Below are 20,082 nucleotides of genomic sequence, written 5' to 3'. Positions count from 1 at the left end.
TAAAAAAAGTTCCGTGCAGTATTTGAGAAGGCTAATAAGGTGACTACAAAGTCCATAGCTCTAGAAGAGGTTGGAAAATGAAATGTTAGTAGGTTAAATTTAATGCTGCATTTAGCAAGATATTAGAAAAATGAGGGGTGCCCAGGTTGCTCAATCGGTTGAGCATCCAACTCTTAATTTCAGTTTGCGTCATAATCCCAGGGTTGTAGGATTGAGGCCTGTGTTGGGTTCCGTGCTGAGTGTGGAGCCTGCTTGAGATTCTCTCTCACTCTTTCCCTCTGCCCCTCTCCCCCGCTCACACACTCTCTCTCTCTTTCTCTAGAATAAAAAAGATAGAAAAAATAGAAAAATGAGATGAGCTCATGCAATAATAAGCAGGTTTGCAAGCATAAATGAAAAGGAATATAGAAAGTACAGAAATTTGGAGCCTCAAGGGATTGGAAAAACTGCTCTGTACTTCAAAGAATAGGAAATAGGATTGAAAAAGCTTTTGAGCAACAAAGGTCCATTAAAATTCAGCCCTGCAGCAAAGATTAGATTTAGGGTGTGGCCTTCATATTTAAATCTGATAGCCCTTTGGGAAGAAGAGAAGCATAGGGGTGAAAAAGCAAAGAAATAAATTAGGTTGAGAATTATTTCTAGGAAAGAACTTTAGTGTTACTGGCAAATGGAACTGACTGGATGCAAATAGATCAGAAGTCTTTCAGTTTTTGAGGGAATATATTGCTAAAGAAACCATTTGCCTATATTAAAAGCTGTACTTTTTACAAGGAATTCACGTTTCTCCACACTCTTTCACATGCGGGCTTAGAGGAAAAGCTTTCAGAGGGTAGAGCCAGTGACCACAGAGAACAATAAACAAGAGGGGTCATTGCAGAATGTAGAAGCAAGGAACCTCTCTCACTTCAGGGTCATCATGATGCCTCCATGCAGAATTTCATCTTTGCAGTGGGTCAGTCTTTCCCTTTCTCCTCTTTCCCACCTGGAAGTATTTGCTGCAATACATTTGCTTCATAATTATATATTGGATGTGATTGGGGAAGATACCTTATTAGATTATATAGGTCACAACGAGCTTCTCACCCTTGGCACTATTTACACGTTGAACCAGACAGTTCTGTGTTGTGTGGGGCTGTCCTGTGCATTATACAATGTTTGGCAGCATCCCTGGCCTCTACTCCCTAGATGACCCTCCTTCCTAGTTGTGACAGTAAAAAATGTCTCCACACCTCCCGCATGCGATTCTTTTACTCTTTCTCCATCTAATGTCTGCATGTTGATGCCAAGCTGGCCTTGGAAGCCAGGTGCTAAAGATGAGAAAGCCTCCATCAGCCTAGGTCTTTCTCATTTTTTAATTTTTTTAAGATTTTATATTTTTAAGTAATGTCTACACCCAATGTGGGGCTCAAACTCACAACCCCAAGATCAAGAGTCAAACACTCTACTGACTGAGCCAGCCAGGCTCCCCAGCCCAGGTCTTTCTATCAGCAACTTATAGCAGAGCCCCTCACTCACTCTCCCAAACCCTTGACCAGAATACTGGTTTGTGAGGTGACTGAGAAATTAGCATTTAATTTTGTGTGTGATTTTTATTTTTTTATGAAATTATTTTTAAGTTTATTTATTTATTTTGAGAGAGAGAGACAGAGAGAGACAGGGAGAGAATCCCAAGCAGGCTCCACACTGTTAATGCAGAACCAAATGCAAGGCTTGATCTCACAAACCACTGTGAGATTGTGACCTGAGCCAAAGCAAGAGTCAGACGCTCGACTGAGCCACCCAGGTGCCCCCCGATTTTATGTTGAATGTAATTTAGGAAACCTTATAATTACAATAATTTAAATTAACATTGGGAGTCCATAACATATTTTCCCCCTGTACATTGTTCATTTCATGGGAAATACTGCTATATTGAGTTTGGAAAAAGCATATATTCTAAAAATGTTAATTCAAATACTTGCCTTAATTTTCCATTGCCTGAAACCAAACTAGAGTTATTCAGGAATGATTGTAGGAGAATGAAATAGAAGTTTGAATAAAACATTCCTAGCCAAGCAAAAGCTTTTTAATTTCACATCAAAGGAAACATGGCAGTAAAAACACTCCTTCTTTCTTGGGTCCTGTGGTTAAATAGGGATATTACTGATACCTAAATACTGATATTTAGGTGTCTTAAATATCAGTTTGCCTGAAAGAAGAATAAAAGCTTTCAAAGAAAGAACTAGGTTACTTTCTGAGGTGTCTCCAGTAATTTGAAAACTTGATTTCTTTCATCACTAATTCTTTTTAACTTTTTTCAAATTTCTGTGGAAAGATGGCAAATTGCCTTTGCAGCTCTTTTTTTTTTTATTTTTTTTTTCAACGTTTATTTATTTTTGGGACAGAGAGAGACAGAGCATGAACGGGGGAGGGGCAGAGAGAGAGGGAGACACAGAATCGGAAACAGGCTCCAGGCTCTGAGCCATCAGCCCGGAGCCCGACGCGGGGCTCGAACTCACGGACCGCGAGATCGTGACCTGGCTGAAGTCGGACGCTTAACCGACTGTGCCACCCAGGCTCCCCGCCTTTGCAGCTCTTAAAAAAAACAAACACTGGATTGTACACTTTTCTATCAGAAACCACCATGTTTAGTTAACAACTCTTTCCAGTCAGGGAATAATTACAGTGGATTACAGTGGGTTCTTTAGCTGTTCAAGTGTGATAACCTAAGAAACCTAAGAAACCCTAGGCTGAAACCTTTTCTGGGATCCTTAAACCCTGATTTGGTCCTTTCTTCTCTTGCCTCCTTCATGGTCTAATATTAAGGTAGCTATGGGAATGATCACTTCTTCATTTCTTTATAATTATTCATATCAGGCAGAACTAGATTTCTCTTTCTAGAGAATAGTAAATAATAAATTCATAAGCAAATACATTATGGAAATCATAGAAAATATGGCTATTTCTCTAAAAGTATTTTAGAAATTACAGATGCTCTCAAAAAAAAAAAACTGAGAAAATCTTTTAAGAATTCACACCAGGGGTGCCTGGGTGGCTCAGTTAGGTGAGTGTTTGAGTTCGGCTCAGGTCATGATCTCAGTGTTTGTGAGTTGGAGCCCCACGTCAGGCTCTGTGCTGACAGCTCGGAGCCTGGAGCCTGCTTCACATTCTGTGTCTCTCTCTCTCTCTCTCTGCTCCTCCCCTGTTCACGTGCTGTCTCTCTCTCAAAAATAAATAAAGATTAAAAAAATTAAAAAAAAAAGAATTCACACCAAATCAATCTTGAGTTCCAAATCTGAATAAACCTGATTAAGTTGTTGACTTTGATCCAAATATTCTTTTTTCAATTAGTAAACCAAAGAGGAATCTTTAAAGAAACCAAACTAAAAAAGCAACCATTAAACCAGAACCTATTCTATGCATTTTCTAATTAAATTGGCAGAAGGCCAGAATACTAGTTTGTTTAGCTAGGCAGCTGGAAGGCATTTTTAAAAATAGCATTATTTTCTACTTTTACACCAGAAGTACAGAACTTCTAGGTACATGTTTTTTTAAAAAAAAATTTTTTTTCAACGTTTATTTATTTTTGGGACAGAGAGAGACAGAGCATGAACGGGGGAGGGGCAGAGAGAGAGGGAGACACAGAATCGGAAACAGGCTCCAGGCTCTGAGCCATCAGCCCAGAGCCCAACGCGGGGCTCGAACTCCCGGACCGCGAGATGGTGACCTGGCTGAAGTCGGACGCTTAACCGACTGTGCCACCCAGGCGCCCCTAGGTACATGTTTTATCTGTCATATACTTCCTGTTTCTAAAATATGTACATTGATCAATTACAATACAAAAATAAAATATCCTCTATGGCAATCCTAAGACAAATACCATGCCTCTCATAATATCACCAGCTCTAAGTTATGGCTACATACAATTGGAGCTCTGAAATGAGTTATGTTAAATTAGTTATGATTTAACAATGACGGACATTGATTTAGAAGTTCCAAGTTTTAATCCTAGTTCTGCTTTTGAGGTTTGATTTGGAGCAAGCGACACTTTCCCTGAGCTCATTTTGTTCTGCACAATGAGGGAAATAGTCTAGACCAGCACTGTCCAATAGAACTTTCTACACTGATGGAAATAGTCTCTACTCTGTTCAGTATGGTAGATGTTAGCCGCATGTGGTTATCAAACACATCAGATGTGGCTGGTGTGACTAAAGAATTAAATTTTAAATTATATTTAATTCTAATTAACTTAAATAGGCACATGTGGTTAATGGCTACCATGTTGCACAGCAGTGTTCTAGTCTCACTCTCACTCAGAAAACATTTGAATGCCTTTACTTTGCCAAGCATCAGGCTTCCCTGGGGGTCATCATAGTATCTTTGCATTCAAGGAGTTAACATGGGGAAAAGTGAAATAAATACTTGCTAATACTTGTGCCTCAGTAAACATATGCAAAAAACATAGAAGAGAAAGCAATTACCAGAAGGCAAATCATCTCTAACATCCTCTCCAGTTCTAAAATTATATAAACGAAACTCAAGAAATATTTACTGAGCACCTATTTTCTGTCCAGCTCATTCTTGGCTTGATTTCTGAGTACAGAATTATCACTCACAGATAGTAGCTAATGAATACTATCAAAACTCTTATTTTGTAGATTAATTCACTCAATATTTAGTATTTCTTTATGTACCAAGCACTTTGCTAGACATCTGTGAAAAAAATGAATTCGATGATGTTTTAAAGGTGATCTCAAATCACCTCTCAGATCATAGTTTGAATTGATAGTGTTTCACTTGATCTTAGCCAAAAGGCCAAGAAGCAATGAATTGATAGTGTTTCAAATGTTATTTCAACTACTTAGAGACAGGTCAGCAGCATTGACTAGTGTTAATAACAAAAAAGGTGGAAATGAAAGGATTAGGCATGTTTGTCTATTAAAAAGTACTCATACGTTTTGCAGTAGAATATAGCAAAATAAATAATTTGAGGACATATTCCTTAGAAAAGAGTATTTTACTTTGTTATATAAATATAAGTACTCATTCCTTATCGTAATGTTCTTTCTTCTTTTTTACTGCTGTCTAGCTATATTATCAAGTCCAGTATTTTTATTTTTATTTTTATTTTTTTAAGTTTTATTTAATTTTGAGAGAGAGAGAAATCGTGAGTGGGGTAGGAGCATAGAGAGAGGGGGACAGAGGATCTGAAGTGGGCTCTTTTGATGACAACAGAGAGCCTAATGCAGGGCTCGAACTCATGAACAATGAGGTCATGATCTGAGCCAAAGTTGGATGCCTAACTGACTGGGCCACACAGGTGCCCTAAGTCCAATATTTTTTTATGCATTAGATTATGTCTTCCTTGATATAAAATGTTTACTTGCCTTAAATCCCTATTATTTTGTATTCAATTAAAGAATATAAAAGCATATAAGAGTTGAAACTTCTAGAAAAGTTGAGGATAGGGGGAAAAAAACAGAAGAAAGTTGAGAAAGACGTATTTACATAACTACCAGAATACTTCAGGGGAGGAAGCAATTACTTCCAGATGAGACATTAAGAGAAGGTTTTGTGGAGGATGTGGCATTGAGCTAGACCTTGAGCCTTGAAGGAAGCGTAGGTTCTGCCAATGTAGAGAAGGAAGGAAAGGTCACTTCCGTCTTGAGCCAGGGCAGAGAGGCAGGAAAGCATGAAGTTAGGGAGGAAAAGAGTCTGAGTTGAAACAAAGGAAAAAATAGCTATGAAAAGAAGTAGAGGAAAACCAGGTTTGGAAACATAGATTGTGGCCAGAACCTGGTTTTAAATGTTAGGCTGGGTAGTCTCGACCTTATTTTGTAGATTGTGAGGCATTTGAGCAAGGGAATGAAAAATCAGAGATGTTCATTAGGAACATTGCTCTGACAGTATTTAAGATAAGTTAGTCTAGGGAGAGGCTAATGCAGGGGTCAGTCAGAAGGCTAGTTATTACAAGAGTGCAGAAATAGGCTCTGAATTGGGATACTAGCAGGAGAATTAGAGACAGAGGATGCATGAGAGGTTACTGTAAAAGTAGCATCCATAGGTCCTGGCAACCTATTGCATATAGTGATGGAATAAGGGGAACAAGTAAAAAAAAAAAAAATGACTTCAATATTATGAGTCTCCATGACGAAAAGGGTGGTGGTACTTCAAGCTAATTTAAGGAATGCAGGAGGAGAAATGGATTAAGGTTGATATGCAAAATACGCTCTTGTAAGGAAGAAATATGTTCATATTCTATGCTGGAAATATATATATTCAATTGAAGATTGAACTGATATCAGTGATGAAAGTATGAAATGCATTGGGGGACATCTTAAATTTTGCACTGTGATAATGAGTGTCCACGTTACTTGTACTCAGTGTTGTCCCCTTCATTACTTAAGTATATTTATGTTCTCAGACTGATAAATTGGAGAACTGCCTCTTGTAACCTTAGCCTGACCTTCTTGGTTAGCCAAGTGTCTGAGGTATATAGATTTTTTTTAACTGCATTCAAAATCTTTAACCAAGGAGATTCTTAAAATAGCACAGATCTTTATCTTTAACAACAGCAACAACAACAGAAGTGCCCATCCATGGATGGACTTGATTTAAGCTTTTAGCTTACATGGTCTTTGAACACTTAAACTCGGGCTTTCTAGATTAAATCTGGTGTGGTTAATGTAGTTCAAATAAACAGCCTAGAGACAGGTTACTGTCGTTATCATGACTAATGCAATCAAATATAATTTCCCAGTTGGAAAGCATAATTTTCATTTGTATGCTCTGAGAGAGAATATTCAGGTTCCTGTAGAATTGGTCAAGATAAAAAAATATTTTTTAAGGGTTTAGTGATTATTTTACTAGAGTACTTTCTAACTAGGTAGATAGGGATGAATCTGTTAAAGTGAGCCCATTTATAACACAAAACGTTCTAAGTAGGACCTTACTTAGAAAATCTGTGGTTTTTAATTTTCAATATGAAAAGAATTACAGTAGGAATGTACAATAAAGCTACTATTTATTCTGATACCTTTAATGCCATATTTAACTTTACTCATTTTAAGTTCTCCTTTGACTCTTAAGAGCTATCTTTATAAAATGCTATTGTTGTTGTTGTTGTTTGAGGGAGAGGAGGGCCAAGACTTAAGGTATGTTGAGATACCCTGTATCATTTCCTCTCTTTGGCATGCTTCAGAATCCCAGCTAAGAAAAGATGGGTGGTTGCTTTGTGGGAACAAGAAGATTGCCACATGCTTGGCAGGTCAGTTTGGCCAAAGGAGGCTGTAGCCTAATCTCATCCTGATGGTTTTACTATGAAGCAAGAAAAAAAACCAAAATAATAATGTGGATGATAAAAAACACTAAAAGAAAAAAAATTTTTCCAGTGACATGTAGGAAAGAAAACTGAGATAAATTCATAAACTAATTTAAAAGCAAGTTTTATTGAAATTATCCAGTGGTTTGTCAATTTTTGGCTTTATTTTCAGTGTAGGCTTGATTGCTTAGCACGTATTTTAGTTAATCAAATATATTCATTTATGGAAACCTTTTCTGGGGCCTTGTACTAGTGTGATAAACCTGAGCTAGAACAAGGGTGATGTTGCTGTCTCCCAGACAGAAGTTGTTAGTAAAAGGAGGATACAGTGGTTATGTGGTACAAAAGGATAATAGCACAAGGAAAGGGTTCCCATCTGTCTTTGTTGATTAGAGTGACATTTGGTATTGAAGGATACAGATGTGCTTTGACTTAACACTGTAGACGTGTTCCTGAAAAGCTGTGTCTAAACTGATTCTTTTGTTGTTGTTAATCAAATCTGAACGTCGATGCCTTATTTCCGGAATTCCTTTATTTTCGTTTCTGATTGATCTTTAATTGGCAGAGGTTTCTAAGACTTTAATTCTAAATTTCTCTGCTATTTCTTACCTCTCATTTAGTTAAGCCCTGCTTTGTCAATCTGAACACATGTTTATTGGTTATTACTTTTATTTTTATTTTTTAAAGTTTATTTATTTGTTTTGAGAGAAAGAGAGAAAGAGAGAGAGAGAGCAAGTGGGAAAGGGGTAGAGAGAGAGAAAGATGGAATCTCAAGCAGGCTCCATACTGTCAGTGCAGAGCCGAATGTGGGGCTCGAACTCACGAACCCTGAGATCACGACCTGAGCCGAGATCAAGAGTCCAAAGCTTAGGCTGAGCCACCCAGGTGCCCCTATTGGTTATGATTTTTAAATTCCTTTGTAAGTGAAAAATGTCTGTTTCTTCTACCATAGTAATTTAAACTTTGCAAATCTGTATTTCTGTTATTCCATATATTTGCTGGTATTATTATTCCATATAACAGGAATAATATCAGCGTTCATTGAGCACTTACTATGTTGTAGGCATTGTTTTAGTCGAAGCACCTTCATGTATTCATTTGTTCAAATCTCACCATTCAGTGAGGTAGATATTATTCTTTCCTTTTACAGGTAAAGGAACTGAAGCATATAGAGATTAAGTCACTCTCTCAGGGTTACACAATCAGTGTAGAACCCCCCTATATCTGGGTTTCCTAAATGAGGTCCACAACTGTAATTGAGTCAAATTTAGAAGGCTTTATATCTGGGAGTGGTCTTTTTCTGCCTCTATTCCAGTAGCTAGAACTTAGTTATATGGCTGCACTAACTGCAAGGGTGTCTGGGAAATGTAGTCCAATTGTGTACCTAGGAGGAAAATGGAAATGCTTTGGTAAATAGTTAAGCAGTTTCTGCCATATGACTACAAACTAGTAAACATAAGATTACATAACTTGTGATAAATTCTATAAAATAAAATAGCATGTATGAGTGAGAATAATGGAGTGGAGGTGGGGAGCTATTTCAGGAAATTTCTTTGTAATAATAAGATAATATTTAAATTGAGACCTGAGAAATGAGAAGAAAAAGAGCGGTAAAAGAAATAACATTCTAGGCATGTATGAAGGCTCTGAGGTCAGAAGGAGCTTAGATAACCTAAGGAGTTACAAGACCAGCACGGCTGAGCCTAGGAAAGAGTTGCACGAGACAAAGCTGGAGATGTAGGCAAGGGCCACATCATGCAGCACTCCATAGAACATATTAAAGAGTTCCCATTTGGGGCGCCTGTGTGGCCTGTTGGGTTGAGCGTCCAACCTTGTCTCAGTTTGTGATCTTACAGTTCATGGGTTTGAGCCCTGTGTTGGGCTTTGTGCTGGTGGTGCAGAGCCTGCTTAGGATTCTCTCTCTCTCTCCCTCTCTCTCTCTCTCTCTGTCTCCCCCCCACTTGCTTTCTCTCTCTCTCAGAATAAATAAATAAACTTTAAAAAAATAAAGAGTTTGCATTAAATCCTAATAGCAGGGGAAAGACATCATATTTTAGTATTTCTAACAGGATGTTAAAATGGGATTCTTTCTGACTCACTGACTCAGCTGACTCTTTCAATTACCCCCATGTTCCCAAGTGAAGTGTTAGAGTCAGATCATTAATGGCAGAATTACAGAGAAGGTGCTAAAAGCCAGTTCTGTGGATCCTTACTCCCCTGCCTATCTTAAGGCTATAAAAGGGCTAAAACTGAAGGAGCTGAGAAACTAGTCAAGATGTAGAAGCTTCCCTTGGAAAAAATTTTCAGTGCGTTGTGAGTCTTCCCTATACCCATGGGGACTGGTGGTACAGGTGTTTTTACTTCACCTCAGGCCTGGTGAGGAAGGTTTAAGGTGACAAGGTGGAGAGTTTGACTTGTATCCCCTGGATTCCATGGAACACAGAAATACATGGAAAATGGTTTACTGGCATGAGACCAAAGAAATGCCTTTGGGAAGTAACTATGATCCCTCCATTAGCATCTTAAAGGTATGAAATCCTTGGTAGGACTATGTACCTGGGTTACTGAAAATGGGATCATGCCAAGAGGCCTTCTGCCTAAACCAGACAACCTTATCAGAAAGAGGCTGCAGATGCACCATCAGAGGCTGAAGGTGAGGCTGGGGCTTGGGTTCCTGCATGAGTGTTTGGTTCAGGTAGAGATTTTGCCTACTTCAAGGAAGCTCTAGACAAGGGAACTCACAGCAGAATATCCAAGGTGCTCATAAAACCAACCCTGAGAACAGGAGTCAATTTTATTTATTTTTTATTTATTTTTTTTATTAAAAAAATTTTTTTTTCAACGTTTTTATTTATTTTTGGGACAGAGAGAGACAAAGCATGAACGGGGGAGGGACAGAGAGAGAGGGAGACACAGAATCGGAAACAGGCTCCAGGCTCCGAGCCATCAGCCCAGAGCCTGACGCGGGGCTCGAACTCACGGACCACGAGATCGTGACCTGGCTGAAGTCGGCCACTTAACCGACTGCGCCACCCAGGCGCCCCCAGGAGTCAATTTTAAATACCTGCCACGGCCAGAGTATACCAGTGCTAGATTACATTTGTGCCTGTCAAACAAGACCCAGCCCTTACTGCTCTTCCTGCTCTGGCCCCTCCACCCTTGATTGGCCAAAGGCCAGCTGAGAGAATGAAAATTTGTTGATCCTCACTGCAAAGGCTCTAGCATTAACTAGCAGTAGGAAGCATTAACTGCAATAAAGTTCAGAATTTTGACCAACACGCTGTACTGGGCATTTTTATTATTGAACTGGAACTACTTTGTGATTAACGGGAAGAATTTTGATTAACTGAGAGTACCAAAAAAGTCAAGGGACTTTTTGGCATTAGGAAAGAGCCTTTCTGCAGAGCTGATTTTATCAGGTTTTGGGGGAAAAAGAATAAATCTGTTTTCTGTTCTCACCTTAAGAGAGTTTCTGGGTCTGGGTAAAGGATACTTGCTTTAAAGAATCACACTGGCTGCTGAGTGGATATCAGATCAGAGGATGATGGGTGTGAATGCAGAGGGAGCATAAGGAGGTGATTGCTGGCTTCTCCACCTCCTTAGTTGTGTGAATTTGAACAAGTCACCGAACTCCTCTGTGCATCAGTTTCCTTGTCTTAGTGCAGAAATGTACTAAAAAACCTTAACAGGGTTGTTGAGAGGAATAAATGAGCTAACATGTAAAGTACTTAAAGCAGTGCCTGACCCAAAGTAAATATTATGAAGTATCTGTTGCTGTTTTTACTTTAAACATTATTATTGTAGCAGCCCAAATGAAAGACAGTGGTGACTTGGAATATCTATAACTAGAGAGCATGAAAAAGTTCATGCTGTATTTTAAAATTATAGACAATAGGAGTTTGTAGGGGATGATCAGATATGAGGAGAATAAGGTAGAGGGAGAGGGCAAGAATGGCTCCCAGATTTCTAGCTTGGACATCTGGGTAGAATTGAGATTATTGAGATTTAGGAAGACAGGGATTGTGTTCAGGCTTAATAAAGATTCATGGGTGCTGATGCTTTTAAAGTATTCATTTTAATAGCATTGAAAGATTTGGGCACCACAGGAGTAGTTTTTCTGAAATTGAAAGTGCTCTAAAACAAAATCACCTTCTGACCCTTTGCCCTCATCATTTTAAAAAAATGAGGGCATGGTGAGTAGGTGATTGTGTGATAACACAGTTTTTCTTCCAAGAATGACCAAGAATGACCTCAACGGGTAATCAATCTTTGTAAAATAAATGTCAGAAAAAAATGGCATAATATTAACAATTCTAAAACTAACATTGTTATCTTTGGTGTCCTCCAAAATTTAGTTGTCCTTTGTTTAATACACTCAATAAACTACAAAATAAACTTATCCAGTGGGGGCTTCAATATAGCATTCAGATCTTTTTTTTTTTTTTTTCAAAAGCACACACACATAAATGCACAGATAAAATTTTAGCACTTATTAGTTTAAATGCCTTTAATGTTGTGTCACCTTATATTTGCTTTAGTTAAGTTGATCTTTGTAAATAAAGTAATGGCTTTCCCATACTATAGATATGCTGTGGAGATAAAGGAAACTTTTGTTCTTTGGTATTAACTGGTACTGTGTTCTTCTCCACCCGTTGGTCGTGCAGTCAGTGTTGAGAACCAGAATTTCTCTTCTGCTTGAAGTCTTGCTGATAGCTGTCTTTATCAACCCCTTCAGACTTGCTAGGGATTAGAAGAACATTGGTATAAGATGCTAGGGCTGACCAATGAATAAGTGGCTAAGGGCTTTTAGTCTGAGCCCTCGCATTTTGTAGAACCCTGTGTAGATATGCATAGCCTCTCATTATCAGAACTTCCCTCCCAGTTCTTAACAGTATTGCAGAAGAAGATGCTCTGTCCTTCAGGACTCTGTAAGAGTCAGAAGAAGCAGGTTGTTCCCTAAGCCTTTGGTGTCTAAGGTTATACTATCTGCCAGGGCTGGGGCCTCATCTTGGTTTAATGATTATGGTATTCCTGTTATAACAAACATTCCTATGGGTAAAAGTACTAAATCTCCTGTTTAGTGACAGATGTTTAGTTTGGCATTTTACTTTTGCTTTTGGCAAATTCATAAAGAGGTAAAGCTGACTCACATGATCTAGAAAGGAGAAAATAAAGTCAAATGTTAAAATACTAGACTAATTCTCTAGCAGGTGGATATGAGGGGAGTCCTTTGCTTTCAAATAGAGACTATTTTAGACAATAAAGGAACATTTTGAAATCCATACCAGGAATATACCAGGAAGTTAAAGTAAAACCAAATGTTAATGTTATTTCATCTCATTTTATTTTTTATAGTCATGGTGATCAACTGGAAACACCTGCTTTGAAAATTCCCAAGGTTGGCATGATATTGGTCTTGATGATATGGTGCTTTGGGAACCTATGGGATATTTGTTTCTGTGCTAGAGTAAAACTAGATCTGTTTATGCTTTTTATTCTTTCAAATTTATTTTCCTTCGGGGAGCCTGGGTGGCTCAGTCGGTTAAGCTTCTGATTTCAGCTCAAGTCATGATCTCACAGTTACTGAGTTTGAGCCCTGCATCAGGCTCTGTGCTGACAGCTCAGAGCCTAGAGCCTGTTTCAGATTCTGTGTCTCCCTCTCTCTCTGCCCCTCCCCTGCTCATGCTCTGTCTCTCTCTCAAAAATAAACATTAATTTTTTTTCAAAATTTGTTTCCCTTCTTCAATTTTTGTCAAAGTAATACATGCACATGGCAAAAATAAAACAGAACTGAGGAATTTATACTGAAAAACAACATCTCTCTCAGTACCATTACCATCTACTACTCAGTACCACTTTCCGCAGGCAAACAACCTTCCTTTATTTGGTATAAAGATTAAAATTATTTTTAATAATTACTGATTTTTACTCTTTTATTCCTGTAAACTATCTAAGAAGTTACAACTGGCAGTAATCTGGTCTGTATCCTTCAAGTCTTTGTTTCTATGCTTATAACAAACATACACACATAGTAGTAGCAGCTACTTTTAATAACTTTTTATTTTTAGTAGTCCATTAATTACCTCTCAACTTTCTTTTCTTTTTCAACTTTCAATTATGTGCTGTTGGTGCCATTTCTTGACTTTTCAATTTAAAAGACATTATCTATTCACTGCCTATAAGAAAAATAAGGATTTAGCTATATTTTCTTGAATTTTGATAGATATTATAGATATTATAGTTTTATTATCAGTTGCTTTTATGTTTCTAAATAATATGCTTCAGCCTCTAGGTTTTGTCCCAACAGACTTATACAATATTTCTTGATTCTTAAGCTATATTTATTCATTTAACAATTATTTATTGACTATCTACTGTGATGACAGACACTATTCCACATGCTCAGTCATTAACAGAAAGATCCTAGCCTCACTGGCCTGTACATTCTAGTCGGGGAGGGGGTGTTGAGACACATAAATTATATAGTAGACATTGACAAGTTTAATGGAGAAAAAAAAGGAGAATAAGGTAAGAGGAATCAGGAGGTAGGGAGGTGGAAGTAACAATTTTAGGCTGGATGGTCAGATTTGGCCTCAATGAGAAGTGATGTTTGAGCAAAGACTTAAAAGCAGGCAGGGAGTTATCCATGTGAATATCTTAGGGAAGAGAGTTCAGGCAGAGGAAACCAGCAAAGGCCTCAAAGCAGGAGTGTGCTTGGCACGTTCAAGGATTGGCAAGGAGGCTAGTATGGCTGGAATGGAGTGAGCAAAGAGCCCTGTGGTGGACGCTGAGGTGAGAGAGATAACAGAAGGTGACATGACATTGTGCCATATGGACCAATAGAAGGACTTTTCACTTTTACTCTGGGTGCACTGGAAAGCCATTGGAAGGTTTTGAGCAGAGAAGTGACATAGTCTGACTTGTATTTAGAAGGATTTGTATAGCTTCCATGTTGAGAATAAGTATAGGAAGGTGTTGGTGGAAACGGGTTAGTTGGGAGGCTACTGCAGTAATCCAGATAGAGATAAAGGTGGTTCTGAGTAGGGAGTGCTTGTGGAGTTGGTGAGAAGTAGTCACATTCTGGATATACTTTGATGAGACTATCAGGTCTTTTCCCCTTTCTTCCATTTTATATACTCTTCTATCTACCATATTCTGTCAATCACACTTTTGTTTTTACATTTTCAAGGTTAATGCCAAGTTCATTCGTTATTGTAATCTTTCATGTGTTGTTTATAGGTTGATCCTGAAAGTTAACAATCAACCCTATCCTATTTAATTATTGTTTATTGCATAGCCAAATAATATGGAAAAATTACATTTAAACATAAATACATCCTTGGGGCGCCTGGGTGGCGCAGTCGGTTAAGCGTCCGACTTCAGCCAGGTCACGATCTCGCGGTCTGTGAGTTCGAGCCCCGCGTCAGGCTCTGGGCTGATGGCTCAGAGCCTGGAGCCTGTTTCCGATTCTGTGTCTCCCTCTCTCTCTGCCCCTCCCCCGTTCATGCTCTGTCTCTCTTTGTCCCAAAAATAAATAAACGTTGAAAAAAAATTAAAAAAACAAAACAAAACAAAAAACATAAATGCATCCAAGATCATGGCCTCTGGGCTCCTTGAAGAAGAATGTTCCAGTGTCCAAATTAAATAAATTTTCTTTTATAATTTCAAAAGTTGCTTAAAATTATCCTACATTTTAGCTGCCTTCCTTTTTTTTTTTAAATCATGAATCATTTAAAAATGTAATTCTTATTGTCTCCCCCTAGAATTTCCAATTGTCTTTTTTGTATCTTATTGAGAAAAAAAAATATGTTTTCTTTACCATATAGCTGATACCATCCATTTCTATAGTCATTATATCTTCTGCACAGACTACATTTCTTTTTTCTTCTTGAAGACATTCTAGTCGCGGCCCACTGACTTCCTCTTCTGATTTAGATTGTAAACCCTGTGCACAGCTTCACTCTGGAATTGTTTTTCATTAGACTCTTGGGTTAGTTTCACCTTTTTTATATTCCATATCTTCCTCTTCGTTGGTTTCTACCTCATTTGTCTGGAATATATTAAACAAATTTTCATCAGAAAACACAAATAGATGAAATTTTTGAGTACCTGTAAATCTGAACATGTTTTTAGTATGCTCTTCCATTGATTTATAGTTTGGCAAAGCACAGAATTCTGTATTCAAACATTTTATTCCTCTCAGAACTGTGAAGGTTTTGTTCTACTATCTTCTAGCATGAGAATTGCTGATGAGAAGTTTGATGTTAGTTTATTATTGTTCCTTGGTAAGTGACCTTTTTTGCTCTTCTTATCTAAAGGCTTTAAAAGATTTTCTCTTCTCATTTTCATTGCAGCATTATTCACAATAGCCAAGATGTGGAAACAACCTAAATGTCCACTAATGAATGGATGAATGGATTCAAAAACCCTAAAAAAACCAAAAGACATACAATGGAACATTATTCAGCCATTAAAAAAAAAAGGGAAATCCTGACATATGTGACAAGATGGATGAATACTGAGGATATTATGTTAAGGGAAGTAAGTCAGTCATAGAAGGACAGATACTGCATGATTTTACTTCTATTAGGTATCTAAAATAGTCAAATTCATAGAAGCAGAGAGAATGGTGGTTACCAGAGGCTGGAAGGAGAGAAAAATTGGGAGTTGATTTCCAACAAGTATAAGGTTTCAATTATGCAAGATGAACAAACTCTAGAGATCTGTTTTAAAACATTGTGCCTATAGTTAACAATATTCCATTGTACATTAAAATTTTTGCTAAGAGATCTTATGTTATATGTTCTTACCATGATAAAAAAGTTAATTTAAAAAATCTCTTGGGATGCTTGTGTGGCTCAGTTGGTTGAATGTCTAGCTCTTGATTTTGACTCAGGGCATGATCTCAGGGTCATGAGATGAAGGCCCTTGACACGCTCTGCACTGGGCAGTGTGGCCAGCTTAAGATTCTCTCTCCTTTTCTCTCTGCCCTTCCCCTGTGCATCCTCTCTTTCTCTCTTTTTTAATTTTTAAAAATGTTTATTTATTTTTGAGAGAGAGTGATAGAGCATGAGCAGGGGAGGGGCAGAGAGAGAGGGAGACACAGAATCTGAAGCAGGCTCCAGTTCTGAGCTGTCAGCACAGAGCCCGAGGCGGGGCTTGAACTCATGAGCCATGAGATCATGACCTGAGCCAAAGTTGGATGCTTAACCAACTCAACCATGCAGGTGCCCCCCTCCCTTTCAAATAAAAAAGAAAGAAAGAAAAAAAAATTTCTTAATATGCAGTATTTAAAATTTTTCTGAAGTTATGTCTAGATGATCTTTTTCCATTCATTTTGCTTAGCACTCCTTTTATCTCCTTTATTGGGAATACTTATGTCTTTCCTCAAGGGATATATGTGTGTGTGTGTGTGTGTGTGTGTGTGTGTGTGTGTGTGTGTGTATATATATATAACTCAAGGTCAGGATGTGAGAAAGGAGCATCTAGTTTGAACTTTGTGGAAGTAATATGTTTTCACATTTCTTTGAAAATGCTAATTTAAAAATTTAAAAGCTTATTTTTCTCTTCCAATAATCTTTCCCTAGGATCAGTACATGTACTATTTATCTCAGTCTTTCTCTTTTATTGTTTTATTGTTTTCTCTCTGGGCATCTTGAGTTGCCCATCAGGTTTAAGAATGGGACTGTTCTAGATAGCTTTTAGGAGTTTACTGCTGTAGTATATATAGGTCTGTCTTCCTGTGGGATGGCTCTGTGTACATGGGAGGGATCATTGATTATGGGAATTCCAGTCACCCAGGCAAACCTCCAAATTACAATGGCTTTACACAATAGGTTTGTTTCTCATCTGTGTCACAGTACAAAGCAAATGTCTCTGACCGGTAGGTGGCTATCTTGCATGTGATAATTTAGAGGCCCCGAATCTTTCCACTAGCATCTCCTTGAGCCTTGGTGCCTTTTGTTCCAGCTGTCAGAGGGGTTAATAAGAAAGCGAAAAGTGTCATACATCCCTTCTACTTACATTTTACTAGTTAGAGAACTACACCTGGGTATAAGAAAACTGAAAAATGAAGTCCCTGGCTGGGTACCTATTTCCCAGAAGAAGTATGTCACACTAAGAAATGAGGAGCACAAATTTTTGGTGCAGAGTCACCATTGCTTCTATAAATAGACTTAACCACTGGTTGTCTTCATTTTAGGGTAAGAGTTCTGGAGTCTTTTTGTTTTAGGGGGGATATTTGGCACTCCAAAATGCAAGACTAGAGAGAGCTTTACCTGGGACACTGGCATCCAGCTTTAGCATTCCTGTTTCTCCTCAGTTTATTCAGCTTTTTAATGGCAACTTTTGGCAGGGGCAATGGGTAGGAGTAGATGCTAGTTAGTATTCCGTGTATTTAGAAATGGGAAAGGAGGGTGGGGAATGTTAGTTGGTGTCTGATACAGTCATGTATTAGACACAATTTCAAATAATCCCTCTGTTTTAGCCTCCCCTGTGCCTCCTGCCCTCTGAGGCACCTGCCAACTCTGTCTGAAGCTTCTGTGGGTTTCTGCCATGGAGATTCATCCTCTCCTACTCTGAATGTCCTTCCTGCATATTCTGGACTGCCTGTTCTCTCTTATCTAACCACAGGTTTTTAGTCTTTTTCCATTTTCCACATATTGGCTTTAGTCTCTCACACACTGACAACTCTCCTCGTGTTCTCTTTACTGTTCTGCATTTGTTCCTGTGTTATCATTAGGTCTCAGAAGGTAGGAAGGTAGGGAAGATAGAACTTTTTTTTTCTTGAAATATAGTGTATTGAACTGAGGCCCCAGAACTGTTTCTTGAGGAAAGTCCTGAGTTTTCTTGCAGGAACCATTTGAGTATTTGTCCACAGTTCTATTTAGATTCTTTAACTTTCTTAAGAATATAACTTTACTATCTGCTTACTTGTTTTTTTTTTTTTAAATTCCAGGATAGTTAACATACAATATTATATTAGTTTCAATATAATGATTCAATGTACAATATAGTGATTCAACAATTTCATACATCATCCAGTACTCATCACAATAAGTGTACTCTTTAATCCCTTTCACCTATTTCCCCCATTCTCCCACCCACCTTCCCTCTGGTAACCATCAGTTTGTTCTCTACAGTTAAGAGTCTGTTTTTTGGTTTGTCTCTTTTTTTCCTTTGTTTGGCTTCTTAGATTCCACTTATGGGTTAAATCATATGGTGTTTGTCTTTCTCTGATTTATTTCACTTAGCATTATACCCTCTAGATCAACCCATATTATTGCAAAATGGCAAGACTTCATTCTTTTATATGGCTGAGTAACATTAATATACACCACTTCTTTATCCATTCATCTGTCTTTGGATACTTGGGTTGCTTCCATAATTTGGCTATTGTAATGCTGCAAACACATAGGAGTGCATATATCTTTTCAAATTAGTGTTTTTGTATTCTTTAGGTAAATACCCAGTAGTGGAATTACCATGTCATATAGTAGTTCTTTTTTAATTTTTTTGAGGAGACTCCATACTCCATACTTACACAGTGGCTACACAAGTTTTGCATTCTTGCCAATAGCACATGAGGGTTTTTTTCTCCATATCCTCATCAACACTTGTTTCTTGTGTTTTTGATTTTAGCCATTCTGACAGATGTAGTTTTAAAAAAATATTTATTTAAATATTCTCTACCCCCAATGTGGGGCTTGAATTCATGACCACAAGATCAGGAGCTGCATATTTTTCTGACTGAGCCAACTAGGCACACTTTTTTTTTTTTTCAACGTTTTTTATTTATTTTTGGGACAGAGAGAGACAGAGCATGAATGGGGGAGGGGCAGAGAGAGAGGGAGACACAGAATCGGAAACAGGCTCCAGGCTCCGAGCCATCAGCCCAGAGCCCAATGCGGGGCTCGAACTCACGGACCGCGAGATCGTGACCTGGCTGAAGTCCGACAGACGCTTAACCGACTGTGCCACCCAGGCGCCCCTAGGCACACTTTCATTGTAGTTTTTGATTTGCATTTCCTTGATGATGAGTGATTTGAGCGTCTTTTCATGTGTCTGTTGGCCATCTGTATGTCTTCTTCGAAGGAATGCATGTTCATGTCTTCTGCCCAGTTTTTAATTGGATTTTTTTGTGTTGTGTTGTGTTGATTTGTATATGTTCTTTATATATTTTGACTACTAACCTTTAATTGGACATATCACGTGCAAATATCTTCTCCCATTCAGTAGGCTGTCTTTTCATTTTGTTGATTGTTTCCTTTGCTGTGCAGAAGATTTTTTTAAATTTTTAATTTTTTTTTTTTTTTTTTTTTTTTTTTTTTTTTTTTTGAGAGACAGAGCGAGCTGGGGAGAAGGGCAGAGGGAGAGAGGGAGAGAATCCCATTCAGTCGACATGCTCAGTGTGGAGTTCAACTTGGAACTTGATCCCACAACCCTGGGATCATGACCTGGCCAAAATCAAGAGTTGAAACTCAACCGACTGAGTCACCCAGGCACCCCATGCAGAAGATTTTTATTTTGATTTAGTCCCAATAGTTTATATTTGCTTTTGTTTCTCTTGCTTCAGGAGACCTATCTAGAAAAATGTTGCTGCAGTTGATGTCAGAGAAATTACTGTCTATGCTTTCTTGTAGGATTTTTATGGTTCAGGTCTCACATTCAGATCTTTAATCCATTTTGAGTTTATTTTTTGAATGGTGTAAGAAAGTGATCCAGTTTCATTCTTTCTATGTAGCTCTCCAATTTTCCCAACACCATTTGTTGAAGAGACTGTC

General features: G+C 38.1%; 1 long non-coding RNA gene across 3 annotated transcripts in view; it reads right to left on the bottom strand.

The window, feature by feature from the left end:
* Nucleotides 1-10,591: 10,591 nt before the first annotated feature.
* Nucleotides 10,592-20,082, bottom strand: part of LOC109502514 — an 87,011-nt gene continuing 77,520 nt past the window's right edge. For all 3 annotated transcript variants that reach the window (XR_002161142.3, XR_006582821.1, XR_006582822.1), the window contains 3 exons: nt 15,120-15,350; nt 13,384-13,476; nt 10,592-12,040 (listed from right to left, as the gene is read on the bottom strand). This is a non-coding gene — a long non-coding RNA (uncharacterized LOC109502514). The remainder of the gene's footprint in view (nt 12,041-13,383; nt 13,477-15,119; nt 15,351-20,082) is intronic.

The sequence above is a fragment of the Felis catus genome, chromosome C1 (genome assembly GCF_018350175.1).
Source record: "Felis catus isolate Fca126 chromosome C1, F.catus_Fca126_mat1.0, whole genome shotgun sequence".
Classification (NCBI taxonomy): Eukaryota; Metazoa; Chordata; class Mammalia; order Carnivora; family Felidae; genus Felis; species Felis catus.
Note: the sequence above shows the minus strand (reverse complement) of the source record. Positions and strands in the feature narration are given on the sequence as shown.